Source organism: Schistocerca serialis, chromosome 8 (assembly GCF_023864345.2).
Source record: "Schistocerca serialis cubense isolate TAMUIC-IGC-003099 chromosome 8, iqSchSeri2.2, whole genome shotgun sequence".
Lineage (NCBI taxonomy): Eukaryota > Metazoa > Arthropoda > Insecta > Orthoptera > Acrididae > Schistocerca > Schistocerca serialis.
In genome coordinates, this window is record NC_064645.1 from 95,405,410 (window position 1) to 95,432,613 (window position 27,204).

At 39.8% G+C, this 27,204-nt stretch overlaps 1 protein-coding gene across 2 annotated transcripts in view; it reads right to left on the reverse strand.

The window, feature by feature from the left end:
- Positions 1-27,204, reverse strand: part of LOC126416509 (uncharacterized) — a 563,150-nt gene that overhangs the window by 36,871 nt on the left and 499,075 nt on the right. Inside the window, exon 1 of one of the 2 annotated variants that reach the window (XM_050084251.1) lies at positions 273-388. The exons of the other annotated variant lie outside the window; for it this stretch is intronic. The gene's annotated coding sequence lies outside the window, so the exon portion shown is untranslated. Of the gene's footprint in view, positions 1-272; positions 389-27,204 lie in introns of those variants that run through there. 2 annotated transcript variants of the gene reach the window in all.

Genomic DNA, 27,204 nt, shown 5'->3' on the forward strand with positions numbered 1-27,204 from the left:
GTTTGCACAACGCACAGGAAGCTCCTAACGTGGTACCAAAATCACGAATGCGGTACATTCACCATTGTGGTGTTGCAAAATACGCAAATTTTACACTTTCTTGATAATGTACCTTGCATTTTCCCTGCACTACCAAGGCAATTTACTCATGGTTTTGCCACAACAAACAACACGGAAAATGACACTCTCCGATGCACAATCATAGTTTTGGCGCGAGAGATACGATATTATACTCCGCTTAACAACTAAACGTAAATTAAATCTCCACTTACGATTACTAATTGTAGGCCTTTGGTTCCAAAGTCCCCTTCCTCTGTGACCAGAGGGTGCAACTAACGGCAACGTTCGTCTTTCCCTAGTTGCGGCGCTAGGAGCCGCGAGCAAAGATGGACACAATAGAAGCGGTTACAAGCCGAGGATTTCCTTATATAAGGAAACTTTGTTACTGCTACCATCGTGACGTCGGGTAATTACATCACTCCTGGCCTCTCTTCAAGGTTCCTTTACTTCTAGTCATCGTGCGTGTGCACATGTGCTAATTATATGTTTCTCTTCTGTCAGATAAGATAGAGGCAACACCACATGATTGTTCTCCGACACATCACATGGTCTGGGATAAACAACCTGTTTTTAGTTGCTCCTGATCTTGAACACAAGATTATACAACTGTAAACAGTCACATGTCATCTGACGTTGCTTTCCACTGTGAAGTATCATTGACCTGTTGGTATTTTGACTGTCTAAGTTGCGTGTCGAGCTAACTCGTTGTACCACCTGCGCGTTCCGACTCGCCTCTTGCAGCCGGTTTGGTGTTTTTTGTTTCTGTTTCCAAAATGCATACATTTATACTATTTCGAATACGCAACTAAGTGACAGTCCACACACCGATATGTGCGTCACTTACTACAGGAACGAGAAAAGCAGCTGAATTGAAGGACCACAGAAGTGGAGTGACGACATAAAACGTGTGTGTGCTGCATTGTACATAAATACCATTAACACTCTTAATACTCATATGAAACTGTATTCCAGTCCAAAAATCAGTTGTAAGGTTAGGATGACATTTTGTAGCAAGGGTCGTATGCAACAGGATGTCGTTGTTGTTTTGGCCTTCAGTCCGAAGACAGGTGTGACGAAGCTCTGCACACCAGTCCATTCTGGGAAAGCCGTTACATCTCTGAGTAATCCACTGCAACGTACATCCATTTCAACCTGCTCACTGCTTTCATGCCTAAGACTCCGTCTACAGTTTTAAGCCTCTGTGATTATCTGCATTACCAAATTGACGATTCTTTAATACCTGAGGGTGTGTACTATCTAATGGTCCCTTCATTTAATCAAGTTCCTCCATATACTCACTTAAATGAAATATATTCGGAGTTGCAAATACGCACAACCACCACCATAAACTGTATAAGGGAATGACGACAATGAGTATTTGTACAGGAGTCGAAACCGGCTTTTTCGCATTTCGTGAGTGGTCGTCTTAACGGCTTTGGCTATCCGTGCGCGGTTCACGGCCCGACCCAAACTTCCACATGTCGTCGTTCCTGCGTCACAACCTGTCCTCTCGCACACGTGTTGTGTAATTCTCTTGCAGGGAAAGACATTTTAATTGAAAGTCGCTGCCTGGTATTCTCGGATAAATATGATGTTGCAGTGCCAGTATTGTTAAAAGTACGATGTAATGTTCTTTCGGACATGCATACATACGGGTTGTAACGCAAGAACGACGACATGTGGGGAAATTCGGGTCTGGCAGTTAAGACGACCGCTCGCGTAAAGCGGGGCATTCGGGTTCGAGGCTCGGTCCGACACAAATTTTCATTTTTGTCGTTCCTTTTGTCAGCTGATGGTTTTTCATGTTCGCAACTGTGAATAAACTTAATTTATTTCATAACGCTTGTTGTCGCAGCAGTGCCTGTCCGAAGGTACAATACAAGCAATGCAATGTCGTATATATTTACTTCCCATTGTGATTTAATACCTTCTAGTTGTTCTGTCTATGAAGCAATAGATAAATCAAAGAGACATATGGAAAAACCAAGTATATAATTTCATATTTCAAACGTTTTAATACTGTTCAATACACGTATCCCACTGTGAGACAAGATGGCCAGTGCCTTCATGGCAAAATGTTTTCAGTTGCCTACGGAAGCCAGATAGTATCCAGGCGTGCCGCTCTTCGTCCCAAGCGGATCTAAGACCACGAAGGTCTTTCCTCAGGGCCGCAAAAATATATGTCTCATTGGGAGAGGTCGGAGCTGTGCGGTTGATGTGTGAGAACAAGCTGCGAACCATGACGACTTGGACATTGTTGTGTGGTCCGAGTACTACATCGTCGGACGAATCGTAAGTCACACGACGGTCAATGCTCATCTCGTCGAAGCTTAGGACACCAATAGCCTCTAATGATGTGAACATTTCTGACCTACCTTTAATTAACTCCAAAACTGGTTTCAAAATATCTGGTTGGCACTTGAACTGTTTCGGCCATGTCTGGAGTGTTGACCTGCAGGGAAAAGGATAATTCTTCCTCCTCAGGTAGACATATGCTTTAGGAGACAAAGCTCTCAATGTGAGAGCATTTGCAATGTCCTCTGAGCACCACTTTACTTGCTTCCTCTTCTTTAACAGACAACGAATTTGTCCTGGTGTGAGACACTGAGAAAGTGCACTTCTCACATCCGAGCATACACATTTGTGGTTCTTAGTGTGAGACACATTACGTTTTATAGATGTAGCTTGCTTTATAACTTCTTTCATGGACTTAATTCTTTGTTCCAGTCGAACATTTTTAATCTTCAAACTAACCAATTCTTTCTTCAGTGCTTGAATTTCCTGGTCTTTAAGTGAAATTAGCGGATCAGTAAAAACGTCTGTGTTGCTGGATTTGTCCAGCTTACTTTTCTTGGGAGATAAAGTTTTCAATTTTGAGAGAGCTCTCCTTTTTACTGTTCTAGTGTCACAGCGACGTTCTCTCTCTGTTAGAACACTACCGGTAACATTCGCGGGGCTGGGACCTGGAACTTCGAATACATTTCTGTGCCAGTTTGGTATTTTTAGAAACGGAACAGCATTATCCTGTAGCAGTTTCCGTGTAGGTAGACCTAACAATTCATTCTGCAAGTCTCGTTTGTAATCGCTTTCACAAAAATGTTCAGAACAAACTCTTGCATTATTAACATTAATTTTGTACTCTCGTTTCCAACGAGCAATCCCCTTACGCTGTAGTTCAACATTTTTTTTGGAAAACGATGATAAATTACGCCTTCAGTCTTACGTCCACTATTACTACATTCAGCAACTGCACAATACGACGTATTTGTAGACATAATTCCAAGAACGAAGTTACAAGACTCACGGAACAATTCCTTTCCAACTGAAAACTTGGCAGGACAAGAATTACACACAAACTAACGTGTAACACGAACTCACTTGCACGCCTTCGATAGAAACACTGAGCGACACCGTTGTAAACAAACTGCAGTAGCTGCCAGGTGACGTCACAGCTCGAGATTCGTCATGGCGAATAAAAGATTGGGAGGTCGCGTTTGCACTCCCGTGCAATGCAATGTCGTATATATTTACTTCTCAATGTGATTTAATACCTTCTAGTTGTTCTGTCTGTGAAGCAATAGATAAATCAAAGAGAGACATGGAAAAACCAATTTAATATTTCAAACGTTTTAATACTGTTCAATGCACTTATCCCACAGCGAGACAAGATGGCCATTGCCTTCATGACAAAATGTTTTCAGTTGCCTACGGAACCCAGATAGTATCCAGGTGTGCCGCTCTTCGTCCCAAGCGGATCTAAGACCACGAAGGTCTTTTCTCAGGGCCGCAAAAATATATGTCTCATTGGGAGAGGTCGGAGCTGTGCGGTTGATGTGTAAAGGCTTCCCAGCGACTCATCCCCAACGTAGTCAAAACAACCTTGTCAAAACGTGGGTAGGCATTATACTACTACAGAATGGTGCTGTTTTCACTATTCCACACAGTTCCTATCTCTCGACATGCATTTTCCATGTTTTTGGGGTGGATCTACGTAAAAGGACATTCGTGGCCCTAGATTTGCTTCGGACGAAGAGCCGGATGCCTGAGTACAATCACTCTTTCGTAGGCAATGTTACACATTTTTCCGTAAAGGCATGGGCCGCCTTGTTCACAGTAGGATAAATGTGTTAAAACTGTATTAAAGTGTTCGAAATAATAAGCAGTTTGCTTAGTTTTTCCATTTTTCTCATTCTCATGTGATTGCCGTTACAGACAGAATAACTAGGGTGTGTTAAAACAAATCTGGAAGTAAATACATACGGCAGAACTTGCCTAAATGACGAGATCAGTTGACTGGACACACCCTGAGGCATCAAGGATTCGTCAGTTTGGTAACGCAGGGAACCATAGACGGCAAGAACAGTAGGGGGAGTATTAGGCACGAACGCAGAGAGTTTGTTCAAATGTTTGTAGGTCGCAATAATTATTCAGAGATGAATAAGCTTGTCTCACGGAGGGATTGAAGTATTAACACTTACGGCGATTACTTTTGAAATAATAAACAGTTTGCTTACTTTTTCCCATCTGTATCGTTTTCATTTGTGTGCCCGTTATACCTATATTATCTTCAGCTTTCTTTTTTAGTACCACATATCAACAACTCTTCTTGTCTGAATTATTTATCGTCCACGTTTCACTTCCGTAGGCTACAATCCAAACAAATACCTTCCTGTTAAAAAATTCCTCTTTTACAGGAGTATTTTCCCTCTAATGCTAGTCTACATTTCATATCCTCTCTACTTCAGCCATCGTCAGTTATTTTGTTGTCCAAACAGCAAAACTCATCCAGGTCTTTCCATCTCATTTCCTGATCTAATTCCCTCATCATCGCCGAGTCAATTACTTTTTTTTTCTTTAGGTGATGTTTACCTTACATCCTCTTTCAAGGTCCTATCCATCCCGTTCGATTGCTCTTCCAAATCGTATGTCGTGTCTGACACAATTAGAGTCTCGTCAGAAAACTACAAAATTTTTATTTCTTGTCTCTTTGTCTCTGAACTTTAATTCCCATTCCAAATGTCCCCTGCGTCATCCTCTGGGTCACTTCTCAGCTTGTTCAGTCTACAGAATCAAGAACGTTGGGGTAGACTACAATACTGTCTCACTCGCTTCTGAATCACTGCTTCCGTTTCCTTCTTTCACTCTGGATTCTTACGAGTTATAAATAACTTGTTGCTCCCTGTATTTCTCTCTCCTGTCTTCAGAATTCCAAAGAATGTATTCCAGTCAATATTGTCAAAACCTCTGGCTAAATCTGCGAATGATATAAAAGTGGATTTTCCTTGCTTAAAAAATAGTATAGTTGCATGATTAGGACTAACAAAATAACGCGTACATTATTGTTAATATTAATCATGTATACATATTCCGTAAACTGACTCGTTCCACATCATTTTAGTAAAAGAACCGTTGAAATTAGTTATGGGAGATGTAAGTAACTAACTAACACATCTTCTAGGATTAGTCGTAGTTCAGTATAGACTCCTGTGTTCCTACATTTCTCCAGAATCCAAAGTGATCTTCCGTGTGATCGGCTTCTACCAGTTCTTCCATTCTCCTGTAAATAATTCGTGTCAATGTTTTGCAACCGTGACTTGGCACACTGGTGGTTCAGTAGTTCTCATACTTGATCAGCACTGCCTTATTTGGAATTGGAATTATTGCATTCTTCTTAAGCCTGAGTATATTTCTCCCGTCACGTATACATTCCACTACAGGTGAACTACATGGACGGAAAAAAGTCGCAACACCAAAAAAAATTAATGTACAGCAGAGAAATTTCGGGAATACATTTGTCTAAGTAACATATTTAAGTGATCAACATTGCAAGATCACAGGTTAACGAAAGCGCGAGATAAGACATTGCAAATGTCAAATGCTGTTACATTACTAACCGGTGTAACTGCCAGAATGTTGAATGAAAGCATGCGAACGTGCATGCATTATCTTGTACAGGGGCCAGATGTCAGTTTGTGCGACGGAGTTCCAAGCCTGTTCCACTTGATCGGTCCATACAGGGACGGTTAACGCTGTTTGTGAATTACGTTGGAGTTGATGTCCAATGATATCCCATATGTGCTCTGTTAGAAACAGATTTGGTGATCGAGCAAGGAAAGACAACATGTCGATACTCTGTAGCATGTTCGGTTACAAAAGCGGTATGTAGGCGCGCGTTATCCTGTTGGAAAAGGCCACCTGGAATGCTGTTCATGAATGGTAGCGCAACAGATCTAATCACCAGATTGACCTACAAATTTGCAATCAGGATGCGTAGGATAGCCACGAGAGTCATATCCCAGACCATATGAAATCATATCCCAGACCATAACTCCGGGTGTAGATCCAGGGTGTCTAGCACACCGACAGGTTGACTGCAGGTCCTCAGCTAGCCTCCTTCTAACCAACACACAGCCATCGCTGGCACCACGGCATAGCCAGCTTTCATCAGAAAATACAACAGACCTCCACCCTGCCCTCCAATGAGCTCTCGTTTCGGACCACTGAACTCGCAAAAGGCGGTCGTTTTGGGTCACTCGAATGTACGCTACAGGGTACCTGGCTCGGAGCTGTCCCAGAAGTAGCAATTTGTAACAGTTCGTTGTATCACTGTGGTGCCAAATGCAGTTCAAATTACTGCAGTAGATGCCAGAGCCATAAGCCGAATACGATGGTCTTCCCTCTCGGCAGGGCCATCCAGAACCCGGCTTCTTGCAACCGTGAATTTTCGTGAACACTGCTGCCATCACTGAAGTACAGTGGCAACATTCCTGCCAAGACTTTCTGCAATATCGCAGAAGGAAAAACCAGCTTCTCGTAGGCCTATTACACTTCCTCGTTCAAACTCAGCGAGGTGCTCATAATGGCGTCTCCGGCACTTTGAAGGCATTCTTGACTAACATCAACTCACCACGTCCTGCCTCAAGGGTAACTAATGCTCGGGATCGATACAGCGTTTATTTAAAGCCAACCTGATTTGCATCTTCATAGCGGCGTTACTAGCGCCACTCTTACGCGGCTGACGCGAAATTTGAACAGACATCGTCTTTAAGATGTAGAAATACGAAACTCCCTGGCAGATTAAAACTGTGTGCCCGACCGAGACTCGAACTCGGGACCTTTGCCTTTCGCGCGCAAGTGCTCTACCATCTGAGCTACCAAAGCACGACCCACGCCCGATCCTCACAGCTTTACTTCTGCCAGTATCTCGTCGCCTACCTTCCAAACTTTACAGAAGCTCTCCTGCGAACCTTGCAGAACTAGCGCTCCTGAAAGAAAGGATACTGTGGAGACATGGCTTAGCCACAGCCTGGGGATGCTTCCAGAATGAGATTTTCACTCTGCAGCGGAGTGTGCGCTGATATGAAACTTCTCATTCTGGATGTAGAAATACGCCTGCCAACTTTCGTCTATGTCCCACAACTCCTTCTTGGTGTTGCGATGTCTCTTCCCTACGTGTAATTTTGTCTTGGCTGACTATCTCAATGATCTCAACGCCGGCCGCTGTGGCCGAGCGGTTCTAGGCGCTTCCGTCCGGAACCGCGGGACTGCTACGGTCGCAGGTTCGAATCCTGCCTCGGGCATGGATGTATGTGCTGTCCTTAGGTTAGCTAGGTTTAAGTAGTACTAAGTTCTAGGGGACTGATGACTGATTCAAATGGCTCTGAGCACTATGGGAATTAACATCTGAGGTCATCAGTCCCCTAGAACTTAGAACTAATTAAACTTAAGTAACCTAAGGACATCACACACATCCATGCCCGAGGTATGATTCGAACCTGCGACCGTAGCGGTCGCGCGGTTCCAGACTGAAGCGCCTGGAACCGCACGGTCACAGCGGCCGGCTTGCAGGACTGATGACCTCAGATGTTAAGTCCCATAGTGCTCAGACCCATTTGAACCATTTGAATGATCTCAACAATTCTGTGAGAGTAACGTTAGTCCAGGAGTCTTACTTAGGTCCTCCAGTGGTCATGACAATAAACTATATACTGTATTTGTGATCAGCGGTGGCATGGGAAAAGCAACCGTAAAATCCTGGTATCATATCGTAGTAACGGAACTTGTGTGGATGTCTGTTTAACTCAGTAAAGGAGGCTCTGACAAGTGAGAACTATCTGGTAATCATAAGACATCGATCAGAAAGCAGTCTGTTCTACAATGTGCCCTGTTGCACAGCTCTGGCTGAAAAACTTCGAGCAGGCATTAATGCCTACCTGTTTAGGTGCAGCAGAAAAACTGTCACATAAATTTCGAAACCAACCGATGATTCCAGAAACTCCCTTAGCTGTATAGATATTGGCCAACTGAGAATAAATCGTACATAAATTTTATCAAGGTTGTTGCTGCAGTTCATGTGTTCCTCAAAGATCGGTGCTTCGGCTACTGTTATCGTTTCCTCCCTACCTGCACTCATATCAGTTGAAGTCCTCTGTCTGTATGGCTGGGCTACTCTCAGGAATTACCGTAGGGATTTTGATACGGTTTTTATTAATAGATAGACGGATGTACGAGGAAGGTTTGTTTATACAGTTAACAAATGCACTCATGTTCAGAATTAACAGAACATCTTGAATGTTTAGAGATAGGACGTGTACATTAGTATGTTCTGCAGAAATGATTAGCATTTGTCGTATTGCCTAGTAGGCACAGGGCCCATCATCGGCCCTGATGACTTGTTCCAAGCGTGATGGCATCCTGTGGTATAGCCATCCATGCCGCTCTCACCTGGTTCCAAAGCTCACCTGTAATGCCTGGCACTGGGTCACAGTGCTGCACCTGTCGTGTCACCGTACTCCACGCATGTTCGATTGGCGACAAGTCTGGTGATCTGCCGGGCCAGGGGAAAAGGTTGACATTTTGGGACACCAAGAGGGCACATGTTCTTGCAGCAGCATGTGATTGTGCATTGTCTTGCTGAAAAATTGCGTCTGGGGTGTTGTGCAGAAAGGGTATGGCTGTGGGTCGCAGGATGCCATTCACGTAGTTCACACTTCTCACAGTGCTGTGGACACGCACCAACTGTGATTTTTGGTTGACCCCATAGCACCACACACCATAAGACCGTGAACTGGCGCTGCGTCTTGCGCGGGTGCAATCATTGTGATACCGCTACCCCTGTCTGCGACGAACCAAAATGCGGTCATCATTTTCAAACAAACAGAACCTGTATTTGATGCCGTTCCCGTCCCCAGTAACGTCATTCCACGCACCATTGCCGTCCAGCATGTTTCTGCACATTCGTCAGAGATAGGCCTCATGTGGACGTCGCGCACGGAAGCCAAGCCGTAATAAACGGCGACGGACTGTCGCCCCTGATAGTGTACGACGTGTTACACAGTTCCACTGTTGCGCCAAAGCTGTTAAGGACGCAGATCTGTCCGGCAATGTCATTCGGGAGAGGTGTCGATCTTTTAGGGGCGAGGTCTGGGTGGTGCGACCGACCTATCTCGCCCGTTGCGCTGCCGAAACCCTTCGACTCACAAAAGCAGCAATTTCCGGGATAGATCTTCCACATTCTTTCATGCCAATAATGTGCCCTCTTTCAAAATCACTGTTTTGACGATGCGGATCTCGCATACGTCTGCGCGGCATCCTGCACGTCTGCTCAAGTCACACTGGTCCATTACCTACGCTTTATAGTGACAACTAGAGCCGCAGGCACATTTCACAGGCAAGTGGTGTTACGCAGCGATATCCATGTTGACTGTGAACCCCCGGGCCGACATGGTTCAAATGGTAATCATTTCTGCGGAACATACTAATGTACATATGCTGTGAACATGGACGTCCTATCTCTAGTCGTTCAATGTGTTCTGTTTTCTCTGAATAAGAGTGTATCGCGTGCAGATTAGCCGGGACTATGGTAACTTAGGCTCCCACTGGTGAATGGCTAGGAGCGACAAGCCCCGTTCAGGCTGAGCGTGCATGAATGATCCGCTTGCTTGTTGCGATCGTAAAAAGAAAAATAATAATAATAATTTAGTATGCCCACTATGCGACACAAACTGTAACTGTGCCTTAAATTTGGCGATTTATCTTCGTATAAATATGCAACCAGTTGCTTTTATGGATTCTAGGTATGATTTATTGTACCATTATCTAGTTTTCTAGTCACAGCAGGCTCGTGGTCAGAGGTAAGTGTTACAGGAACATTATTTATCTGGATAAGCGTAACTTAATGTTAGACGCTGTCGTGATGGGGCTCGCGCAAATGAACAAAATTTAGTAATCGGTGACGAAGCCGTTTACGAAACGGAAATGTTGTTACTTTTGGGTGCTTACAGTGCACTGCATCGTGCTATCCATAGCAAATTCACTCCCACAATGTACATTTTTAGCTTTAGACGTAAAAACATATATACAAAGTATTTAGCTGCACTTGGTTTCACTTTTATTCATAAAATGTAAACACTGGATATAAATACAAAGAATATGTGTACAATAGATATAAGACTTTGTTACATCATGATCTTTGGCCTGAGATGCATTTTTTTACAAAATTAATATATACAAGTAAGGTAATATAATTAAATGAATCTTGCTAGCTGCAGGTGTGTTCTTATATTGGCAGTATATAAGTACTACAGATTAAGAAAGGACACATAGGATAAATAAATAGAGTGAACTACTTACTATGTAAATAAAGAGTGAATGAGTTACAGCATTTCATACTCGTTGCATGATTACACGATTAAGAGAGTGAAATGTTTACTATGTAATCAAATAATGAATGAGCTACAGAATGCCATTGTCGTTACAAGATCGAGAGAATATTATGTATGCAGGAGGATGAATATGTCTTATTATTGTCTTTCTTTGTGTTTTGGTGCCACCATGCCCTGCAAACTCTGGAAGAAAAACACCGTATTGATTCAGTTTGTTCGTTAACGACTTTTTGAAGCGATTTTAGCTTGTGAATGTAAGTCTCTAATTGTTCTAGGAGATCCATCTGTAACTGTTTTCCAACAATCTGTAGAGCAGAAAGATTGTAGTTGATATCACCAACAGAGTTTTCATGATGAGCAGTGTATGATGTAAAGCTGGATTCACGTAAGTTTTAAGTCGAAGGGAATTCATATATCCTTTGTAACAGGTTGACAAATTTCAATCTGTTTGTCCTATGTAGAAGCAAGAACATGTAACTTCGTATTTGCCGGACTTTTGATAATACTTTTCAGTTGATTTATTGTTGTGAACAGCTTTGTTCTGTAATTTATTGTCTGTGTAGAAGGATATTTTTATGTTAAGTGGTCTGAATGTATTTGCAAGTCTGTACGTCATTTTGCCAAAGAGTGGAAGACTGACAAATTTTACCATTTCTTTCTTATGTTGTAATGATGATGATGGTTGCTTAAGTTTACTTTGGATGCTTTCAACTAAGGTGTTTATGAGACAGGTGTTATACCCATTATTTTGTGCTATGGATTTAAATACGTCAATTTCGATACATACATCTACTTCACAGATAGGGACGTGGAGCATATGGTTTACAAATGAGCTGAAGAAAGCAATTTTACATTGGTTTCGGTGGCACGAGGTATTGTTAATGGCAATATCGGTGGTAGTGGATTTTGTACATATTTGGAAAGAAGGCTTGTTATTGTGACTGGAAATAGTCCTATCAATGAAATTAATTCTTGAAGTTGTCTGATGTTCAGTTATTAATTTAACATTGAAAGACCGTGTGGCTGGGGCCTCCCGTCGGGTAGACCGTTCGCCTGGTGCAGGTCTTTCGAGATGTCGCCACATCGGTGACTTGCGTCTCGATGGGGATGAAATGATGCTGATAAGGACAACAAGGCACCCAGTCCCTAAGCGGAGAAAATCTCTGACCCAGCCGGGAATCGAACCCGATTTAACATTTGGGTGCATGTTATTCATTTCATCTGCTAGGTTATTTAGTTCTTCTTTCGGACCGTTGAAAATTATTATTGTGTCATCGACATATGTTTTATAACATGTAATTCTGTCTGTAAATTGTGGACCAGTTAAGAAGAATTCTTGTTCAAGCCTCTGTATAAATATGTCAGTACTTGCCAGGTTAGCCGAGAGTGCAAAGGTGCTGCTTCCTGGACTCGGGTAGGTGCTCCGGCCCCGGATCGAATCTGCCCGGTAGATTAACGACGACGGCCAGTGTGCCAGCCAGTGTGGATGTGGTTTTTATGCAGTTTCCCACATTACACAGGTGAATATCGGGCTGGTCCCCACGTCCTGCCTCAGTTACAAAGTTTGCAGACATCTGAACACATTCGCATTTTTCAATGGATAACACTAGTCACAGACAGTTGAGGTACACTCATTCAATCCCGGGGAGTATGGGGTGGTGGTAGGAAGGGCATCCAGCCACCCCTTAAACTATCCTTGCCAAATCCAATTAACCGTTCTGATCCTGCGCAACCGCGGGAAAAGGTACAAGCAATAGACACATAGCTATGTTTAAATATGTCAGCAAGCAAACCTGCAAGGTTGCTACTTATCGGTATACCGTTGTTTCGTATGTAGATCTTGCAGTTGATTGAAAAATAGTTATGTGAGAGGACAATTCAAGCAACATCATGAGTTGATTAATTTCTACATTCGTTAGATTTTTGTATTTGATTAAATACTTTTGCCTTATTGAGAAAGCGTCTGTCCAGGGAATATCTGTGTAGAGGTTTACTGAGTCAAAGAGGGCAAATGTTGCTCTAACTGGTACTGGTAAATCCTTAATGTCTATTATTAACTCAAAGCTGCTGTTAAATGAAAAGCTATTTACAAAAGTGTAACTCATTTGTTTAAGGGGCGATCTATAATGATTACTTGTGAGAAGTTTTTAGCCAAAATCGCTTGTAAGCAACCTTTACAGTCTGTCACCAGTTACCATTTTCAGATCTTGACTAAAGGTTATTATATGTCTCCTATACCACCTATACAAGTAGCCTTTCTAAAATATTGCAAGCTATGTGAGGGATGATATGAATGATACATCGGCAAGCCAAGGATAAAAACTCAATATATAGAGTAATTTGACAAGTGTTTGTCCCATACCACACACTACTGTGTACTTCATTGAGCCAGGGTACCGGCTGAATCAAGATAAACTTGACGCACCAGACGTTGCTATGCACGTTCCCCTGAGTCTTTTGATCAGCTTAATTTGTTGGATAAAGATCCGTCAAATAATTCGTGTCGCACTGAATGTATAGGCTGTAGCGGCACCACTGTATAGGATAGGGAAAGTTAGTTTTCCGCGATATTCGGAGCGCGAGTTACAGCCAGGAGCGGGCTGGATTGCAGTGAGTTACGCATACCAGCAATTGCGAAGGCAAATAGAGGCCACAGGGGCGTAGAACTGCCAGAGAGGGCGCACACAGCAGTTTCTATGGCTGAAGTCACAGGCGGCAGAGGGCCACTGGCCAACCCAAGTGTTACTCACATGTGATGCGAACTGGCGGACTTGGAAGAAGCAGCAGCGGGGCGGGCCTATGGCTCCCGGCGGAGCATCGCAGCTCACACTGAGCAGCACTGAGTCGGCTGCTGGCGCAGCCATCCTGACGTAACTGGAATTCTGAAGCTGGCATACAAGGCTGGCACAGCACAGCCTTGCATTACACAGGCTGGCACGGCACAGCCTTGCATTACACAGGCTGATGGGGTGCTTCCTCAGCATTGAGGGGCCCAGTGACACAGACCGACGTGAACGGAGCACTATTGTGGAAGCAAATAAATCATTTGGAAAGTTCTCGCCGAGTTTTAATATGGCACCTCCTGGCACCCTCCCACTACATTTGGTGTCAATACGCCACATTTGGCGTCTGATACCACAACAGGGCTCTTGATGTAACTGATGACTTTTTTTTTCCAGAACATCAACATTGATGGTTCTCTGAGTTCACACAACCTAATAAGTGCAGCTATTTTTCGTCTGACAGAAGGACATTTCGGTACATAGCAGCTGCTCTCGCAGAGACCACGGTAGCCACTCGGAATACTGACCTTGAACAACAGTACATGAACTGGTCAGTGAATGCTCTGCCCTTACTCCGTGCGGTTTGAGTCTGTGTTGGCACACAGTGTGTGAGCATATGATGCTGATGCCTCACTGAGAAGTGTTAAATGAGGCAACTGACACCCCACTTCACAGAGTCCGACGTACGGGCCGTGGTGCTTGTGGCAAGCGGAGCCTGTATGGCTGGTATTGGTTCCAGTACAGTGTCTGATTAAGTGCTTGCCTCGCACGTGAAGCACACCGTACTTGGCAGGCAGAGTGTGCGACCTGTCTTTGATGTGAAGACGATCACAGACAGCGAATTAATCTCACTACTGCCTCAGGTAAGTGTGAATGGCGTGTTACATTGTGGTACACTTGAATTTACAAAGTGGACAGTACTATTTGGAATTTAAGACTTTACCTGATAATGTGACAGATCTAACAAGATGTGCTCAGATCGTTTTAAATTATCAGCCTGGTGTAAAGGGCGGCAGCAACTATTTCTTATAGACTAAATTCTGCACTTCATAAAATACACAAGTGTGATAAACTTTGATTATGTAGTGCGTAACAGGAGTCTTCCAAGTTTTAGGAATATTTAGAATAACAATATGTCAAAGATACAGAAAAGGTAAATGTAATTGGATGTAAGCTCTCAGCACATTTAAGTGGAAACAGCATACAAGAAGGAAGAACTGACATACACTGGTATGTTAAAAGTTATCATAGTGTTAAAAATTTAGGAACTAAAAAATGTCTATAGAGCGACATATAAAAGCAGGTGTCTGTGAGATTAAACTAAATAATGGTGATTTTGTAATTATAACTGTGTATAAGTCCACACTGAGAAATTTTCAATTGTTTCTGAAACACTTTGATTCCTTGTGTTATCTGTCAGACAGAGGGAAGCAAATTATTATTTGTGGGAGTGTCAGTGCAGATTTTCTGAATGAGTCTGATAGGGAAATGGATTTTGAAATATTACTCCATTTTTGCAATTTGACATGTTGTTGTTGTTGTTGTTGTTGTGGTCTTCAGTCCTGAGACTGGTTTGATGCAACTCTCCATGCTACTCTATCCTGTGCAAAGCTTCTTCATCTCCCAGTAACTACTGCAACCTACATCGTTCTGCATCTGCTTAGTGTATTCATCTCTTGGTCTCCCTCTACGATTTTTACCCTCCACGCTGCCCTCCAATACTAAATTGGTGATCCCTTGATGCCTCGTAACATGTCCTACCAACCGATCTCTTCTTCTAGTCAAGTTGTGCTGCAAACTCCTCTTCTCCCCAATTCTGTTCAACACCTCCTCGTTAATTATGTGATCTACCCATCTAATCTTCAGCATTATTCTGTAGCACCACATTTCGAAATCTTCTATTCTCCTCTTGTCCAAACTATTTATCGTCCACGTTTTACTTCCATACATGGCTACACTCCTTATAAATACTTTTAGAAACGACTTCCTGATATTTAAATCTATATACAATGTTAACAAATTTCTCTTCTTCAGAAACGCTTTCCTTGCCATTGCCAGTCTACATTTTATATCCTTTCTACTTCAACCATCTTCAGTTATTTTGCTCCCCAAATAGCAAAACTCCTTTACTACTTCAAGTGTCTCATTTCCTAATCTAATTCCCTCAGCATCACCCGACTTAATTCGATCACATTCCATTATCCTCGTTTTGCTTTTGTTGATGTTCATCTTATATCCTCCTTTCAAGACACTGTCCATTCTGTTCAACTGCTCTTCCAAGTCCTTTGCTGTCTCTGATAGAATTACAATGTCACCGGAGAACCTCAAAGTTTTTATTTCTTCTCCATGGATTTTAATACCTACTCCAAATTTTTCTTTTGTTTCCTTTACTGCTTGCTCAAAATACAGATTGAATAAGATCGGGGAGAGGCTACAACCCTGTCTCACTCCCTTCCCAACCATTGCTTCCCTTTCATGTCCCTCGATTCTTATAACTGCCATCTAATTTCTGTACAAATTGTAAATAGCCTTTCGCTCCCTGAATGTTACCTCTGACACCAGAATTTGAGAGAGAGTATTCCAGTCAACATTGTCAAAAGCTTTCTCTAAGTCTACAAATGCTAGAAATGTAGGTTTGCCTTTTCTTAATCTAGCTTCTAAGACAAGTTGTAGGGTCAGTATTGCCTCACGTGTTCCAATATTTGTATGGAATCCAAACTGATCTTCCCCGAGGTCGGCTTCTACCATCTTTTTCCATTCGTCTGTAAAGAATTCTCATTAGTATTTTGCATCCGTGACTTATTAAACTGAGAGTTCGGTAATTTTCACATCTGTCAGCACCTGCTTTCTTTGGGATTGGAATTATTATATTCTTCTTGAAGTCTGAGGGTATTTCGCATGTCTCATACATCTTGCTCACCAGCTGGTAGAGTTTTGTCAGGACTGGCTCTCCCGAGGCTATTAGTAGTTCTAATGGAATGTTGTCTACTCCCGGGGCCTTGTTTCGACTTAGGTCTTTCAGTGCTCTGTTGAACTCTTCATGCAGTATCGTATCTCCCATTTCATCTTCATCTACATCCTCTTCCATTTCCATAATATTGTCCTCAAGAACATCACCCTGTGTAGACCCTCTATATACTCCTTCCATCTTTCTGCTTTCCCTTCTTTGCTTAGAACTGGGTTTCCATCTGAGCTCTTGATATTCATGCAAGTGGTTCTCTTTTCTCCAAAGGTCTCTTTAATTTCCCTGTAGGCAGTATCTGTTTTACCCCTCATGAGATAAGCCTCTACATCCTTACATTTGTCCTCTAGCCATCCCTGCTTAGCCAGTTTGCACTTCCTGTTGATCTCATTTTTGAGACATTTGTATTCCTTTTTGCCTGCTTCATTTACGGCATGTTTGTATTTTCTCCTTTCATCAATTAAATTCAGTATCTCTTCTGTTACCCATGGATTTCTACTAGCCCTCATCTTTTTACCTACTTGATCCTCTGCTGCCTTCACTACTTCATCCCTCAAAGGTACCCATTCCTCTTCTACTGTATTTCTTTCCCCCATTCTTGTCAATTGTTTCCTTATTCTCTCCCTGGAACTCTGTACAACCTCAGGTTTAATCAGGTTATCCAGGTCCCATCTCTTTAAATTCCCACCTTTTTGCAGTTTCTTCAGTTTTAATCTACAGTTCATTTGACATCAGTTATTGATTTTGCTACTTGGGTTGTACAGGAGAGCAGCACACTGATAGATAATAAAATCATAGATTAACATAGATGTAATCAAATAAACATATATGACACAGTTCCTACAGTAATGCAATACAGTTCTCCAAAATGGTGAATTCAATTAATGGTTTAACTATGCAAGTTTTAGGGAAAGTTGCAGCAGTTAGATGGAGGTGAGGTGTACCAGTAACCTGATGTTAATTTAAAATGTAACTTATTTCATAATATTTTTGTGGGTGTTTTTAAAACCAGTTTCCCTAAGAAAACAGTGAAATGTAATTGTAACAAACCATGTAAAAAACCATGGCTTACTAAAGGGATAGAAATGTCTTGCAACCATAAAAAGGAAATGTATCTAATAGCAAGAGAGAATAATGACTCAGAAACAGTCAAATTTTTTAAAGAGTACTGTACTACTACTACTACTACTAATAATAATAATAATAATAATAATAATAATTTTATTGTCATTCGGCCATTACAGCAATAGACAATGTCATATACATACTAAAATACAATTAATAGTTTGAAAGAAACAACAGGTTTCTTGTTAACATTATAGTATTATATTACAGCTGATAAATTCTCTTATGTCATAGAATGGGTGGAGGACTAGCCAGTCATGAATTGTTTGTTTGAATAATTGTTCAGGTAATTTTTGAACAGCTTGAGGAAGATTATTAAATAATTTGTACCCCATGATTTCGTAGCTGTTGAGTGACTTTGACAATCTGTGGTAAGGAATATAGAGGCACCTATTCCTTCTTGTATTGTGGCTGTGTACATTTTCTCTGGTTTTTGTTTCTGGTAATTTCTTCTTCGTATAAATTAGAACATAGTATATGTACAAGTTTATAACAGTCATGATTTTCCGTTCACAGAACAATGGTTTACAGTGTGCCTTATATGCAGAACCAGTAATTATCCTAATAGCTTTTTTTGCAGTATTAATATGTCATGTACACAGCTAGAGTTCCCCCACAAAATAATTCCATATGTTATTATACTTTGAAAGAATGAAAAATAGGATGTTCTAACATATTTTTCAGGAACACAATCCATAAGTTGCCTTAACAGGTAAATAACTCTTGACAATTTACCACTAATATATTGTACATGTTGACCCCAAGATAATTTATCATCAATGTATACCCCCAAAAATTTGACATAACTTAGATCATCTGACAGAAGCTTGTCTCTAAGACTACAGACCATCTGATGTGTTTTGTTTTCATTCAGCAGGAATCCATTTGCCTTGAACCAATAGGATGCTTGGTCAATTGTCTTTTCTGCACAAGTTTTAAGGCTGCTGAAATCCTCACTAGCATGAAGAAATGTTGTATCATCTGCATACAACACAGTGGTGGACTTGATAAATGACGGCAGATCATTTATCATTATCAGGAACAAAAAGGGGCCCAGCACAGATCCCTGCGGAACACCTACCTTGACTTGCTCTATACTCGACATTTCTCTCCCTACACAAACAACTTGCTTACAATTCTGAAGATATGATTTTATTAATTTAAGGCTGTTATTTCTAATGCCATAGAATTCCAGTTTTTATAGGAGTGGCTTATGCTTTACACAGTCAAAAGCTTTGCTTGGATCACAAAATGTGAGTTGAGCATAGCCCTTATCCTCAAACACTTGATGTAAGTATTTGACTACAAAGTCTATAGCATCCACAGTAGACAACTTTTTCCTAAAACCATACTGAGATTCACTAATTATTCCTAATTTTTCAAAATAGACAGATAGCTGTTGGTAAGTTACACATTCCAGTATTTTAGAAAAAGTTGGGACTATGGAGATTGGTCTGTAACTGGAAGGTGAGTCCATATCTCCCTTTTTATATATTGGAATTACCCTAGCCACTTTGAGTTCTTCGGGAAAATATCCTTCAGATATGCACTTATTTATACAGAATGTTAAGGGGTACACAATATAGTCTATTACTTTCTTTAGTAAATTACAGGATATGTCATATATATCTACACTGTCTGAAGATTTCATCCGTTTTATAATGCTTAGGACATGACTAGGTGAGACCTCGGAGAACATAAACATACCTGTGCCTGTTGGTGTTCTGCAAATATTATTAGAAAGTAACTCTGATGAACTGATATCAGGTTTGATTATAGTATTTCCTACATTTTCAACAGATTTAATAAAGAAATCATTGAATTTTTGGGGACGTATATTAATTTTTTTGCTTCTTACATCTTTAGCAACACCATTTATTAATTTCCATGCAGCTTTGCACTTATTTGTGGAATTATCAATGGTATTGAAATTATGTGCTTTTTTGGCTTCCACGATGACTTTTTTATACTCATTCCTGCATTTTATATAGGCTAATCTGGCATGTTCTGTTTTCTGATTGCTACATATATTGTGCAACAGCATAACTTGGTTTTTCATATTTGATAATTGTTTAGTGAACCATGAATTTTGTCTGTTTGTAGCCCTGTTTGTAAAGCCTTTGTCAGTTAATTTGCATTTCTTTATGGGGATGTTGTCATTAAATGGTGTCAGAAATGTTTTAAAAAATCTCTCAAATAATAGTTTCCCTGACAAATCAGCACTAAGACTATAACTTGTGTCACCATGACATTGGTTGAACCAGTCTCTCTCAGCAAGGGAATTACAGAGCTGAACAATTTTGTCATCTGGTGATTATAACTTTTGGGACAGGCTTAGGAATATTACTATTATCAATACAGAACCTACTTGTATAGTTTAAAGATACAGAGTCATGATCTGAAAATGGAAACGCTGTAACAGCACATGATTCTTCTGTAGTTTTAAAGGTGACAAAAATATTGTCAAGACATGCTTTATCTCTTGTGGGCCTGTTATTGATTGAGTGCAAATTGCACTGTCTTAGAAGGTTTTTCAACTCAGTCACAGTACATTTATGTGTTGTTATATCAAAATCTGCATTCAGATCTCCACCAATTACTATGTCATAATGCAACCATCTGGTCCCTTGTAGTACATCTAACAGCATGTCCAATTTTTCTGTATTAAGGAACGTTATTAAAAATTCCAGAAGCTTGTGTATTATTAGCAAAGTTAGCAACTCTGCTAATAAGCAACCAGGAGCACTGGAAGACTGTATTACCATCAAACTGGATGAAAAGTTTATTAATGAAGCATCAGAGATTGAAAATGTTTTTAATAATGTTTAAAATGTTGTGGAGAAAATACTACCCAGATGTTCATTAGAAAAGGCAAAGCTATATATGGAAGAAGTAACACACATGCAACTTAATTAAATTGAAATTCTACCCATCTCTCCTTCTGAAGTTTGGAAAATAATAATCTCACTTAAAAGTAAAAGCTTACATGGAACTGATGCCTCTCCTACAAAGTACTAAAAGCTTGTTTCCAACAGATAAGCATGATGTTCAGCTACATTTGCAGTAGGACACTGAAACAGGATATTTTTCCTGATTGATTGAAATATGCCATTGCATAGAAAGGGGGTAGGTCTGACACCACTTATTACCACACAGTCTCACTTCTGACAGTTTTGTCAAAAATTCTTGAAAAAGTAATGTATTCAAGATTAGCTTCACATATTTGTAAAATTAAAGTACTAACAAAAAGCCAGTTTGGTTTTCTGAAATGTTTTTCGACAGGAAGTGCTATATATGCTTTCACTGATCAAACATTAAATGCTGTGAGTTACCAAACATCACAAATTGCAACTTTTTGTGATCTTTCAAAGGCATTTGATTGTGTAAGTCATGGAATTCTTCTAGATAAGCATAAGTATTGTGGTATGAGTGGTAAAGTGCAGAAATGGTTTAATTCATATTTAACTGGAAGAGAACAGAAGGTTGAAACAAACAGTTCATATAATGCTCAACAATCAGCGGATTCCTCACAATGGGGAGGTATCTAGAATGGGGTTCCAGAAGGTTCAATGTTGGATCCATTATTGTTCTTAAAATGTATTAATGACTTTTTAGAAAATTGTAAATAATACCTTTCAGATACTAATTATTAAGTGGTCCACTCAAATGGACACTCATTAAAGTTTGATGACACAGAGTATATTAAGTTCTGTACAGCAAATGGCACACCACCATTAATAAGTATAGAGCTTTAACAGAACCTAAGGCAGTATATTCCAGAGTTTGGAGTGTGTGCATTGATGAGAGATTGGACTGGAAGACATCCATTGATGATCTGCTGAAATGTTTGTGTCCAACTACTTATGCAATTTTGGTGATAAACATATAAGAAAATTAGCTTACTGTACCTGTTTTCATTCATTGCTTTCGTATGGCATATATTTTTGAGTAATTCAGCCTTAAGAAGAAAGCTATTCATTTAACAAAAGCATGTAATTAGAATACTAACAGGAGCCCAGCTAAGATCATCTTGCAGACATTTATTTAAGGAACCTGGAATATTCAGAGTTGCTCTGCAATATATATATTCACTTATGAAATTTGTTATTAATAACTCATCCCAATTCAAAATCAATATTAATGTGCATAACTACAACACTAGAAGAAAGGCTGGTTTTCCCCATTTTGGGTTAAATCTAACTTTAGCATAGAAACGGGTGAATCATGCTGCCACAAAAATCTTTGGTCACTTTCCAAAAAGCATCAAAAGTCTGACATATAGCCAATCAACATTTAAGAGTAATTGCATTCATGATCTATGGAACAAGTATTAATCTAATCTAATCATCATAACACTAGAGGCACAATGGATGGCTAGAGCCTATTCTCAGGTACAAACAGACGAAGTTTGGGAAGTCACACCAAAAATTGTGTTTAAATTTCTTTCATAAAAATTCCAAACTCTGTTTGGTCCTTGTCCTATAATACGTTTGATGTTAAGATTTAGAATTGCTTATTAAAACATCAATTCTGCAAGGTAACAAAACTTTTTGAAATAAACAGTGCTGATATTAGTTTTTAAGAAAAGTGACAATGAAGTGGAATTAAAGTGCCAGAACTCTTCTCTAAATATACCCTTGTTGTAAGCTGTATATGTAATGACTAAACCTTCTACCTAAATGTGCCTCCCCATTGTGAGGAATCCGCTGATTTTTGAGCATTATATGAACTGTTTGTTTCAACCTTCTGTTCTCTTCCAGTTAAATATGAATTAAACCATTTGTGCACCAGAGTAAAAGTCATTTACTTTGCAACTCGATACTTACGATTAGCAAAGTAGATGATGCAGTTTCTGGGACACAGTAATGATATGTGAGTCTTGTTAAACTAAATGGCACATGGATTTGTAAATTATATGAACACATCATATATGTTCTTTCAGACACATCATAAAGAACAGACGCTGTGCAAAATCTGCAGCTGTGAAACATAAATGTTTATAAATGCTGTTATACTTCAACAATGTATGACTATATGTCATAACTTCAGTAATTGTTATGTAAAACAGTTGTTGAGAATGTACTGGAAGGTGACATGATAGTATGTGACTACAAAATAGACGTATAATCTGTCTGTCAACCGTGGATTTTATTGCAAAATGATCAGTTTCAGGCTGCATTCAGATCGTATCCTGCAGTTACTCTCTGACTATGAGATATTGTCTGAAGATAGATGACATTGCCCAAAACCAGTGATATTGAAAACAGTGATCAACAGACAGAAAATTTGCCTATGTTGCATACATATAGACTGGTGATAACTTCTGTGGCAAGTATGTCCAGTTCTGATAAACATATAAGTACCTTAAAAATATTTATTATCTACTAATGAAATAACTGACTACAGAAATTTGATCAGCCATTATTCAATATTCTGTGAGAACCTTAGCATTAAAAGCAACCATGCAATTAGAAAGTAGCAAAATGTATTTAGGAATTAATTACTGGGAAGCTCATTTTCTAAAAAAAATTTAAAAAAAATAAAAAAAAAATTAAAAAAAATCATGTAAAACAATGTAAACTTATTTGTATTTTTTTGTAAAATTTATTTTTGTGTCTGAACCTTTGTAGCCAAATTACATTTATTTTAGTAGCCATTTTAGCAATGATGTGTAGAATGGTAATAGTTGTGTATTTGTTCATATGATGGTGAGAGTGCCTGCTAGTTTTGTTGATTTGTGTCCAGTTGATTTCAGTCCAGCGTTATGTAATTTTAGTTCAGATGTGTCCAATGTAGAGGGTAGTGGTGAGTCAAGATGTGGGGGTTACATGTTTGTTCTTTTGTGTTTTTGTAATGACAAGATTGTGAATTATTAAATTGAGGCATCATAATGGTTAAAAATTGTGTTCATCATTTTATTGAGTCCATTGAGAAGTTTTTGTATGCAACAAGACTCAGTCATTTTAATTGCAGGAAACAAATTTTCATCACCCTATTGTCAACTTAATAATCAAAGGATAAGTACAAGTTATGTAACATTCTGCTACAATTTCATTAAAATATTAATAACAAGCTTTGAGGAACTGTCTCAAGCAACATACAAATTAATGATTTTAAATGAATTTGTAGTACCATCTGCCGCTGTTTCATTACAACCAATTCCACTGTAAGTGGTAAAAGGCTAATAAAGAAAAGTGACTTGTGCAAAAAATTAACTCTAGAGGAACTGAATGTGTGTGAAATATGAGTATACCACATTAGCCATGTGAAAGGAAATATAAAGTAAAAGATGAGGGCTGTACTTTGAAATTTGCAACCTATGGATTAACACAGACAGTGAAGAAGAAGAGTGGAACAAATTGTGACATAAAATCAACATAGTGACATGAGATAATTCTACCAGATCCCATCTCAAAAGTAGCTCTAATGAGACAGTGAAACTGGGAAATCTGCAGCAGGAATAAAGAAACCAGAATTTCTTCTTTACACTGTCAGACAAATTGAATTTCATAAGTGTTCACAAATCTAGCATTTGAGGGCAGTGTGAAAATCATAGAGGGAGACCAAGAGATGAATACACTAAGCAGATTCAGAAGGATGTAGGTTGCAGTAAGTACTGGGAGATGAAGAAGCTTGCACAGGATAGAGTAGCATGGAGAGCTGCATCAAACCAGTCTCAGGACTGAAGACCACAGCAACAACAACAAGTGTAACAAAAAGGAGTGCAGACAAAAACATGCTCTAAGGCAAAAAATAATGCACCAAGAAGGAATTATCTGATTGAGATTGAAATTGGCAAATGTGATGTACATGTACAGACAAACAAGTGATTACAATTTCAGTAAAATTGGATGATTTAGTTAAGAGAAAGAACTACATAAATTGAGCAAGTCACTATCATCTTGGTCCACCATTGGCCTGTATGCAAGTGGTTATCCAGCTTGGCATTGATTGACAGAGTTGATGGATGTCTTCGTAAGGGATATCATGCCAAATTCTGTCCAACTGTCATGGTACATGGTCAAACTCCTGAGTTGGTTGGAGGGCCCTGACTGTAATACTACAAATGTTATTAACCCTTATGCAGTTGCACGGCTTTTCGTAATGTTAATAGTCACACAGGGTGTTGCTAACATCCCAAATAGAAACGGCTTAAATGACATTGTTGTGGAGAATATCACTGATATGAATATGTTTACTTCACAAATGGCTATTTAGAATGTTATCTCCCAGTACCTTGTTTTATTTAATATTACTTTAGTACTAAAGTGTGTTATTTGAAACATTTGCAGTAATTCCCATTTTCTTACAATATTTTGTTTGATTATTTATTTCTGTTATTCTTCATACTGTATTGCAGGTATAAGACATTATACATATAATTTAACATTTGTTCAGTCAACTCATACAAACATTTTATGAAATCAGTCACTATCACTGGCTGCACAGGGTGCGTTATCGTGACACTTTTCACACACAATTCTCATGTGCTTTACACACATAACTTTCAAATATCGAGCACAGTGCGATTTAACTTTTATATCTTTACTCCGGGGACAAACTGGGCAGCACCTGGGCTTAAGTATTCCATGTTCAGAAGGTGGTGCATTGTTGCTGTCTTCAATTCCCACCATTTTAGTGGCTTTCTGTGGAACTTGTTTAGGCGGGGAGTGAGCGGCAAGGGGCCAGCATCTAGTTTTTCTTGACATTGAATAAGTAGCACACATTTCATCTATTGTGTCCACACCTGTTGTGGTTTTATTGTAAATTGTTGTAATTTCTGGTTTCTCTTCTTCCACAGTATTAGTGTCAATGGCACCGTCATGATGCAAAGATGAAAGGAGAATAACATTGTTGCCCTTCTTTGGCACACATGAAACTATGGTGATATCAATTCTGAATATAAAAATGCTGATTCTAAGTTCACAACCTCTCACGCAAAGTAAGTCTGGAGGGAGCTCCCTCTTATTCTTTCTAAGAGTTCCTCCTACTGTAAGTTTGTTTCTCAGGGGCTCTTCAGCCAGTGGTATGGAACACAACCAGTTGTCTAATATCACATTGCATCCTGTACCTTCGATAGGTGATAAAGGTCTATTTACTGTCTCCTTAGATGATTTTGACAGTGCAAAGGACCCTCTGGCTGTATCCCAACATAGATTTCCATCCCCAAAGTATACCATTTTCTGATCACATAAGGTGAAAATTTTAAAACCATATTTTGCAGACTTGCTTGGTGTATAATGTCGGAAACTGCATTTTCCTCTAAATACAACCAATTTTTCATCCACTATCGTATATTCAGACACAGTATAATTATGACACAGTTTCACATGAATAATTCAAACACTTCTCTGAATGCAGCTAGACAATCAAGTTCTCTATGCTATGGTCTGTCTTGAATATCATCGAATGTCAAACAATGCAACAAGAAATGAAAGCGCTGTAAACTTATTGTTGCATGTAATATTGCAATTCCAAAACCATTTGTGTCCCATAAGTCTCCCAGATTTTGGTGTCCTGCCCTGTAATGCCCAGCCAATATCAACAGTCCCAAAAGAGATTTGATTTCTTCCTCATTTGTTGGTTTGGCACCATAGTCTCTTGTGAAATTTGATATACTGTGTTATGTAAATATTTGTGGATGATGTAATTGTTCTAATTATTATGTCATTAATAAATACTGAAAAACAGACCACAGCAATTTTTGCAGATTTTGCGATAGGTTTCACACCAGGGAGATGAATAATGAGGTCTACACTTCTAGTTCTTACATTGCAATTAGGACAACTTTTCATCCATTTTGTAATCTTATTCTTTCCAATAAAAAAATCATGCTTGCTTTGCTTTCATTATCTGCTGCACTTACTTGTGGTTCCACTTCCAGGTTGTCTTCTTCCTCTGTTTCTGCGTCACTGTGATAAGAGAGAACTTCACAACTGTTTATTTCCTCTTCTTCCTCTTCTCCTCTTTCAATAGTTTTGTCTAAGACCTCTTCCAGAAGCTTCTACAATTTTTCTGGTTCTATTTCATATCAATCCACAGCTGTTTTGAATGCACAGAGTGACAAAATACAAACAGTTGCTATGGGACACAACTGTGCGCTTTCATGCAGCAATGCAACATAAAGCATCACACAGGGTGCTGACAACACCCCAAGGCACATTGCTGCGTGTTTTCTTGGAACTGGCACTTCCATTGTCGATTCTATTGTTACTCAAAGCTTCGATATTATGTCCTAGAAAGGTACCAAAGAACGTGACATTATACTCCATTACGTAATAATACATCGATAAGGATTACTGGGGTGTTCTTAACACCCCGTGTGACTGCTGAAGGGTTAATTATGGACAGATCTTGCTACCTTACTGGCCAAGGTAGGGTTTGGCAAGCATGAAGGTGAGCAGTAGAAACACACCCTATACACAGCCTGACATTATCTTGCTGAAATGTATGCCCAGGATGGCTAGCCATAAAGGGCAACAAAACAGGGTGTAGAATACGTTTGATGTACTACTGTGCTGTAAGGCTACTGCAGATGACTACCAAAGGGGTCTTGCTAGGAAAAGAAATGGCACCCCATATCATCACTCCTGATTGTTGGGCTGTATAA